Raw genomic sequence first — 9,984 nt, 5'->3', positions numbered from 1 at the left:
AACAGCACTTAACAATAACAAACACTTGTAAAGGGAAGTGCTGTGGCTCCATGTGATAAGCTCTGCACGGCGAACCATGAGGTTTGTGGTTCAAGCCTATCAGCCGCTCTGCAGGAGAAAAATGAGGCTTTCTGCTCCTGTGAAGATTTAAAACCTCAGAAAGCTTCTAAATCTTCAGGATCACTATGAGTTGGAGCTGATTCCATGGCACTTGACTCCCCCAAAGATTTAAAACCTCAGAAAGGTTTTTAATCTAGGGGGTCACTATGAGTCAAAACTGACTTCATGGCACTTAGCACTAACACTAATAACACCTATAATATAATCTTGTTTGAAAATTGTTGTTGGTGTTGTTGTTAGGTGCCAACTCATAGCTACCTTATTATGCACAACAGAACAAAACATCGTGCAGTTCTGCAACAACCTCACAATCATTGCTACACTTGAGCTCATTGCAACTGCCACTGTGCCAATCCAACTCATTGGGTGTCTTCCTCTTTTTTTCTGACCCTCCACTTTACCAAGCATGATGTACTCCTCCAGGGCCTGGTCCCTCCTGGTAATATGTCTAAAGTATGAAAGATAAAGTCTCACCATGCTGGCTTCTAAGGAGAATTCTGGCTGTACTCCCAACACAGATTTGTTTGATTCAAAAGCTGTGGTCTTAGATTTTCCTTAGTATTTTAAATCCTCTTTGCTTTCACCAAGCAAGGTTGTATCATCTGCATACCACAGGTTGTTAAAGAGTCTGCCTCCAACCCTGATGCAGCGTTTTTCTTCATATAATCTAACTTCTCAAATTATTTGCTCAGCATACAGATTGAATTTGTTGTTGTTGTATGGTAAAAGAATACAACCCTGGCACACACCTTTCCTGATTTAAATCATCCCATGTCCTCTTGCTCTGTTGAAACAACTGCCTCTTGGTCTATGTACAGTTTCCTTGTGACCACAATTAAGTGTTCTCGAATACTCATTTCCACAGTGTTGTCCATAGCTTGTCATGGTATACACATTCGAAATAAAGCACAGGTAAACATATTTCTGGTATTCTCTGCTTTCAGCCAAGATCCATCTGACAATATTTGGGTACTTTTCATCAGATTTCAATATCCAGTATTCTGGTGTTATCTGACAGTGTTTCACTACTATTCATAAGGTTTTCAGTGACTAAAATTTCAGAAGTAGTCTGTCTCTCCTTCTTCCTAGACGTAGTCTGGAAGCTCATCTGAAACCTATCCACCATGGGTGACCCTGCTGGCATTTAAAATACCATGGCAAAGCATCCAGAATCACAGCAACTCACAAGCCACCACAATATGGCAAACTGGCAGAGGAGTGAAATAGACTTTTCTTTTCTATGTTAATGAGACCATGTTGGAGTAGAGCATGTCCTAAAACGAGTCATTTTTAAGTTACAAGGAGCAGCACAGATACAAACAAACAAAAAAGGGGGAGTGCAGATGATACGTGATAACGACAAAGGCAAATGTATCTACAAGTCCAGGACTCCAAGGATTGACTGCTATGAACAGCTGAGAGTGTCCTGGCAGCACAAGAGATTAAGTACGCTCCAGTTAGCCAGTAACTCCATAGGAGAAAAAAAATCTGACGATCTGCTCCCATAAAGACTACAGTCTAGAAACCCTAGAGGGCAGTTCTACTCTGCCCAATTGTTATTATTGTTGTTGTTAAGTGCCCTAGAGTTGGTTTCGACTCATAGCAACCCTATATAGGGTTTCCAAGGCTTTAAATCTTCACAGGAATAGAAAGCTCCATCTTTCTCCAGCAGAGGGGCTGATGGCTGGTGGAGGGCCAGTATAAACTGAAATTGGAAAACACACAAAAGCAACAGTAACTAAAAGAAACAAGAACCTCTCCCTATAGCCACACCCTGTTTTTGGCTTTGTAGCCTCCTAAACTGTGAGAAAATAAATGTCTGGTCTTTAAAGCCCACTTGTGGTATTTCTTTTATAGCAGAATTAGGCTAAGACAAACCCGCTCCCCACCATAGGGCTGCCTTTAGCCTGGATGGCTGCAACAAGGTCCTGTTGTTGTTGTTATGTGCCAGAGAGTCTATTCTGACTCATAGCGACCCTATACAGAGTTTCCGAGGCTGTAAATCATTACCGGAGCAGAAAGCCTCAGCTTTCTCCCACAGAACAGCTGGTAGTTTCCAACTGCTGACCCTGAGGTTAGCAGCCCTATTTGTAATCGGTCCTGCCCCTACTTATTTCACAGTAAGACTCAGGCTTCATTTGGCATGGATGACACCATCTTTCTTCAGGCTGCCTTTTGTTGTTCTTGTTGTTAAGTGCCGTCAAGTCAAAACCCTGTAGGGTTTCCAAGGAGCCGCTGGTGAGCTTGAACCACCAACCCTGCAGTTCAAACAACTTTGCAGTCTGACGCATTAGCCCACAGTGCCACACCAGGACTCCCAGGCTGCCTTTACTAGCTGTTTTTCCTAACGTTGTAGCTTTTTTAGTGGTTCGTTACTTGCTCTTGATATTTGGCGTAGCGACTTGAAGAGGAGGGCTAACTCACCCTCTAGGGGACAGTCTTGGCATAGAGGGGCGGGGGTAGAAGTTGAAGGGACTAGGGACCACTTCTAAGCCTATGGGGCCCAAGAAATGTGGACAGACAAGATGCCCAATTCAAAACACCTCCACCAGTCAACATACCTCTGATTCTGGTGTCCAGAGTTTGGATTTCTCTGACTCCGATAACTCTTCTGCTGCCATAGCCCCATGAACCACAGAAAAGAGTCCCACAGAGCTAGTCAAACTGGTTTCCCAAAAGATGAAATATTAAGCCCAAGGCAAACCTCCATGTCAGCACACACAGCGTGCCAGGGTTACTTTAAAACAGGAGTTCTCAACTGAGGGGTAGGAGTAATTTTTTTATAACGCCCCAGGGGCTATTTGTTAATGTCTAGAGACATTTGCTAATGGAGAGACTGAAGATTCCAGTTTACCTGTTGAAAAATCAGTCATTGAAAAACCTGGAGTACAACTCATGCGATTGCCAGGCAGGGGTCAGAACCACCTCATGGACAACTGGTTTGTCTTGATTTAGAGACACTTGTGTTACTACAAGCTGTTAAGCAACTTGCCATGCACAGGACCAGCTGCCACAACAAACAATTATCATACCAAAATGTCCATAGTGCTGAAGTTGAGAAATGCTGCTTTAAAATCAAACAGATTTTAAATTCCAGCCCTACCACTTCCTAGCTCTGCGATTTTAGCAAGTCTATGACCTCTCTAAGGCTTAGTGTTCACAGCTGCAAAACAGGGATGCTAAATATCTCACCCAAAGATAAAGCACCTTCATAGTCAGAGGTTCAAGAAATACTTTCTTCTCCCATATCCTTATTTTGTTTTAATGTATTAAAAAATGTTCTGTAATGGAACCTCCAAGACTATGGCCCTTAATCCTAACAACAACAAAAAATCACTACCATCTGTCAATTCAGACTTTCCTTGGGGTTTCTAAGACCATAAATCTTTACTGGGGAGACAGCCTCATCGTTATTCTGCTGAGTATCTGGTGAGTTTGAACCTCAAACCTTTTGGGTTAGCAATCAAGGACGTAACTCACTATACCACCAGAGCTCTTTCTATGGTCCTTAACCAAAACCCGCTGCCATCAGTGGATTCTGCTTCATAGCCACCCTGTTATAGGGTTTCTGAGCCTGTAAATCTAAACTGGAGCAGAAAGGCTCATCTTTCCCCCTCCTTGCCCCTGGTGGGCTTGAACTGCCAACCTTGCAGTTTACAGCCCAGCGCCCTTGTTGTTGTTAAGTGCCATCAAGTCGGTTCCTACTCATCGTGACCCTGTATAGAGTTTCTGAGAAGCGGCTGATGAGTTTGAACAGCTGATCTTGAGATTCAAACCAACCTTGCAGTCCAACGCACCTTCAAACCTTGAGACCTGAACCTGAACCCACCCTCAGGCATCATCTCTCAGACAATTTTTGTTGTTATTAGGTGTCATGGAGTCTGACTCATAGTGACCTTATTGTTAGGCTTGAGCAGGGCCTATAAAGCAAACAACACCAGAGAGAAATGTATTCCTCAATACAAATCAACCAGCATTTGCCCCAAAACAAAGCTCAGAAGGCAGGAAGGGGCAGGAGAAAAGGACAAAGGGAAGTGGGAACCTAGGCAGAAAGTGGGAACCTGGTGGGGCTTGCAACCAATGTTGTGAAGCAAAATGTGTATAAATTGTTAAATAGAAAACCAATTTGCTCTGGAAACTTTCACTCAAAGCACAATTAAAATGTAAAAAAAAGAAAAGAAGTGTTCTGGATTATCTTTATTAGGATCACTGAAAGAATGTGGTATTTGGACAATCAAATGAAAAACTATTTACACTCCTAAATCTTCCAGCGCTAAAATTGTCTTTTACAACCGCAGCTGTCACTTGTGGTTCCCGAGGTGTAGTTCTCACACGTAGAGGCTGGGCGCTGACACTAACGGGAGACACCTTCAGGATACCTAACTCTGGGAGTCACAGCAACCTAGGGGAGGATTCTACAGGGCTGTGGTCCTGGGCTGCGCCCCCCAGAGCCGACCACCGCGAGGTGGGGGTGGGGGAGGGAAAGGCGGCCTCATTTCCTGTGGAAGTGGACTTGAAGAGCTCGGCCTTTTCTTTTGAACCGCACAGCAGCCAAACGTCAATTAGCTGAGCCCTGAAAAATGAGTGCGCTCTGCTGGGAGGGCAGGGCGCCCCAGGTCCGGCCTGGGGTGGTTGCCCCGTTCCCCCTATTGTACCTCCAACAAGGGCGTTTTATTGAAAAGAGCTGAGTGCATCTAATGCAGTTATCCGTGTCGGCCCCATCAGGCCGTGGGCTGGGGGTGAGGCGCGCAGCTGCCGCCGCCTCACACGCTGGCAACAAAGGAGCGCGCCCATGGAGAATTTGCTCGCCTTTGAACCGCTCATCTGGTTTCCATTTTTGAAAGGTCCCCACCCCACCTTCACTCACTCTCTTCTCTCCCTTCCCCATTTTGCTCTCATTGTGCCCCTTAGGGAGGGCACCCCCAAGTTCCCCCAAGTGGTTACCCTCCTCACAAGTGTTGGGGACATGCAACCTCCCCCACCCCCGACACACACACTGCGTGCTTGGGATGTCAGCCACAGGACAAACTGGGCAAACAAGTTTGGCACTCTGGCCAGCCTGCACCACATTCACAGGCCTAGGCCTCAGTTTCCCCATCTTTAAAACGTTATCATTGGATACCACCTGAATGTCGGTCTACTCCAAAGGTGTTTGAGAGGATGGATAGATTTGTAAAATATGTAGCAAATACATAACAATATAATTAAGTTTTAAATGGTCTTTTAACTTCGTGTCCTAGAGTCAACCAACATCAGCATCTCAGAGTATTTTCTTCAGGAATGCTAATAAGCCTAATCTGAAGTTGGAATCCTGGTGTGGCTCTGTGGGCTAATGTGTCAGATTGCAAGGTCGGCGGTTCAAGCTCATCAGCTGCTGTTTGGAAAGCCTATACATTGTCACTATGGGTCGGAATCGACTTGTCAATTAACACATATTTTTAAAGGGATCATGTTTAATCAGGATTTTGTTGTGTATGCTGTTTTATCTAGAACCGTTTCTTGCTGTGATATGCTCTAAAATTTTATTTTTATTCGTTTATTTTTTATTGTAGTAAATATATAGGTAACAAAACATTTTCCAATACAAGAGAATGTGAATTTTTTTAAAGAGCCATAAAATTCACTATTCCATGGACTTGTATCATTTCATGATTGATTTAACTGGCTTCCCTACATTTCCTAACATGTAGGTTGTTTCCTGTTTGCTTAGTTGTTGTCTTTTCTTTTTTCCTATTATTCTAAATTATAAGATGTTTATATATATATATATATATATATATATATATATATATATATATATATATATAGTCTTCAAGTGACTTCCACAGTTGATTGCTGGGACTAAACCCCAAGGAAGTTCCCTCTGCCCCACCATAAATCAAAGGCACAAGGCAGCCACTTCCACTTCTTCGGAGAGCTGCCATAAAGGGGAAAGGTCATCCTTCACTCCCTCCTCTCCTGCCTGACACCTCCAGGCACCTGCAAGCTGGGAATTCAAATTTGAATCATGGCCCTTGTAAAGTATGGCCTTGGGCAAATTCTATAAACCTTAGCACCTTCAATACACAATGAAGATACAATCCTCGGGATCTCAGAGGGCTGCTCAAAGGACTAAATGAAACATATACAAACTTGTTCCACCAGATGGCTTGCACTTAAAAGTCCCTCCTTATTAACTGAGCCCAATCTTCAAGATGAACTTCAGGCACCCTACTATGCTAGTGATCAGCATTGGACTGTGAACCACAAAGTCGGCATTTCAAACCCATCAGCTGTTTCTTGGAAACCCTATGCAGGCTCTCTAGGAGTCAGAACCGACTCCATGGCACTTAACAAGAACAACTGTGCTGGGTAAGAAGAGTAATATGGGAAGGGGACCTTCTTAGAGCTCTCAGAACCTGTGCACTACAGAGGAGCAGGGAGGTGGGACACACCTCCTGGCTCTAATATTTACTGTGTGATGGTTGGCAAGTTTTCTAATCCTTCTGTGTTTCTCCACCTGTGAAATAGGGAGTTTTAATGACGTAATACATAAAAAGTACATAAAACAGTGCCTGGCACATAATAGCTATTCAATATATTTGGCTATCATTATTGTTTACTCTTCAGCCCTGCAGTGGCCGACAGGGTCAACATTCCCCAGGAGCTATCTTTCTTTTTCATTCTCCACCACTTGATGTTAAGTGCCATCCAGCTGGTTCCTACTCATATTGACCTTGTAGAGGGTTTCCGAGGATCTGCTGGTGGGATTGAACTACCAACCTTGTGGTTAGCAGTCCAGTACATATCCTATAGGGCCACACCAGGACTCCAGGACTAGCTTCTTCCGAATCCTTATCAATGCAGGCTCTTTCTTTCACCCTCTGGTACATTACAACTGAAGGATCCCAAGCCCTCAGAAAGCTGGACCATTATAATGTACTAAGCTCCAGTAAACAGCCAAGGCCCAAAAAGATCCTTGTATGGAGCACCCCACATCCACACTCCCAGCCTCTGCTCCAGGGATTTGGCATTTCTACTAGAGCAGAGAAAGGAATAGGGTGGAAGCGTGGAAACTGTCTTGCCTTCTTCACTTACCTTCTCAAGACTTTCTATTCATTTATCCAGTTAAGAGTAACAGCAGTCATCAGATCCAAACCCTAAAAAGTATTATAATGACACCTTTAGATTATCATCCCCACTGCACAATAAGTATGGAAATTGAGCTCAAAATGGTTAAACAACCTGCCCAAAGTTATAGAGTGAGAATTTGAATTCAAGAAAGTCTAACCACAAAGTCCTGCTCTTCCCAGGCCCTCATGCTCAGGCTCTTTTATCTGTGGAGTTGAAGTTGTGCTTTCTCTGAGGAACCTAAAAGGGGGGGGGGGGGGGGGGGGGGGCATTTGAGGTGGGGTTGATAGAGTTGGCAAAGAAAATTACAGAAAGCCCAGTGAACTTTAAGTTTCAGATAAATGATTATTGTTTTAATATAAGTATGCCCCATGTAATATTTAGGACATATCCTAAAAATTATTCATTGCTTATCTGAAATTCAAGCTTGATTGAACATCTTGTGTTCTATCTAACATCCTGAATTTGAGGACTTTTTTCCCATTCCCCAGCAGCCAGGTCAGCTGATGAGAGGCCCAGTCCTGCTTTCTGGATCAAACCACAATGAAGAGTTCTCACTTAATCCCCTCTCATCTCTACTCAAACACTCTGGCCATTCTGCCCCTTTTACAGCTCAGAGGTTCCATGATTTGTCTAAGACCACAAAACCGGAATTTGAGCCACACAAAGCTCCAGTCTCCTGACTCCCTGATATTACTATGTTATTGTTTTTAAGTGCCATCAAGTCAACTCCAACCCACAGCGACCCTGTATAGGGTTTCTGAGGAGCAGCTGGTGAGTTTGAACTGTAGACCTTGCAATTCAAAGAGACTTTGCAGCCCAGCACATTAACCCACAGTGCCATATCAGGTCTCCTAATATTATTATTGTTGCTTAAGTGTCGTCCAGTTGGTTCCAACCCATGGCGACTCTATATAGGTTTCCAAGGAGCAGCTTGTGAGTTTGAACTTTGCAGTCCAACACATTAATCCACAGTGCCATACCAGGATTCCAATATTATTACAGTGCCAAATAAAGGCCACCATGACCAGTGGGAGGATCTGTGCTTTCCAGGTCAAAAGTGTTATTGAGCTGCAAGGGAATGAAGAGAATAAGAGCAATTTGAAATTTTCAACATCCAAGCTCACAAGCTGTACCTCAGAAATGCTATACAGGGTCACTATGGGTCAGAATCAACTTGATGGCACTTAACAACAACAACAACAACAGTGCACTATAAAAACTCTCCTTCTAAGACTATGTTTAGTATTTGTTAGAAATCTTTTGTTTATAAGTGACAGAAACCCTGACTTACAAGGACTTAGGCTAAAAATGATTTGATGGTACATGCCACTGAAAATTCCAGGGGAACACAATGATGGAGTACATCAGAGGGACATAGGAGGCAAATGAAAGATCTCCTGATGCCCAGAGCTGGAACAATTTGAGCAGCAAAATAAATGAAATAGTATTAGATTGTAACCCAAAGTATAACATAAATATCCATCAGTCCATACCAATACAAAAAAAAAAAAAGGAAAGGATAAATGAATGAAGGAATGCACATGAAGACACAAAGATCCCATTCAAAAGAATTCCAAATTATTTATGTAGATACTCTGCCTTTAAGGTGGTGGAATATAACTCCCAATTCTTAAGTGTGGGCTATGCTTCTTTCCAACAACTACCATCTTGATTCTCTAATGCTGCTATAACAGAAATACCACAAGTGGATGACTTTAACAACCAGAAATTTATTCTCTCATACTTTAGGAGGCTACAAGTCCAAATTTAGAATACTGGCTCTAGAGGAAATCTTTCTCTATGTAAGCTCTGTGGAAATGTCCTTGTCTCAGCATCTGTAGGACTAGTATTACTTGGAGATCACTATACATCTTGGCATCAGTCTTCCGCCTAGAATTAGGAACTTCCCAGTGCAGAAACCCCAGATCCAAAGGTCACACTCCATCCCTGGCTCTTTTATCTTGGTCATAATAGATCCTTCTTTCTCTGCTCACTTCTCTCTCATTTTATATCTCAAAAGAGGTTGATTCAAGATGCAACCCTGCAGATTATATCCGACCTCATTAACAGCTTAGAAGTAAAGATTTACAACACATGGGATAATCACATCTGATCATATCAGATCACATCGTAGATTGATTGTATTATACTAGATCACATCATGGAGGTAATAACTGCATCAGGAAGACTGTAGAAGAATTGATGCTTTCGAGTTATGGTGTTGGAGGAGAATATTGAAAGTGCCATGGGCAGGCAAAAGAACCAACAGGTCTGTGTTGGAAGAAGTGCAGCCAGAGTGCTCCTTGGAGGCCAGGATGGCTAAACTTCATCTATCAGACTTCGGGCATATTGTCAGGAGGGACCAGTCACTGGACAAGGATATCATGTTTATTAAGGTGGAGAGTCATAGAAAAAGAGGAAGACCCCCAGCTAGATGGATTGTCAAAGTAGCAGCATCAATGGGCTTAAGCATGGCAACAATTGTGAGGTTGGCCCAGGACCAGGCAGTGTTTCGTTCTGATGTACATAGGGTCGCTATGAGTTGGTACCAACTCAGTGGCACTTAACAACAACAACAACAACTGCTAAACCACTGAGAATCCTGGACCAGTCAGGTTGACACAAAATCTTAACTATCACAACTACAGTATGGAAAAAAAGGATAGAAAGAGTAACTTTACAAGACGAGAACTCTGAGAACACTACTCCAGCCAGTTGATCAAGTTTAAAATCAACAGTGATAAATGATGT

Source organism: Chrysochloris asiatica, unplaced genomic scaffold, assembly GCF_000296735.1.
Source record: "Chrysochloris asiatica unplaced genomic scaffold, ChrAsi1.0 scaffold00079, whole genome shotgun sequence".
NCBI lineage: Eukaryota > Metazoa > Chordata > Mammalia > Afrosoricida > Chrysochloridae > Chrysochloris > Chrysochloris asiatica.
This window is presented reverse-complemented; position numbering follows the sequence as displayed.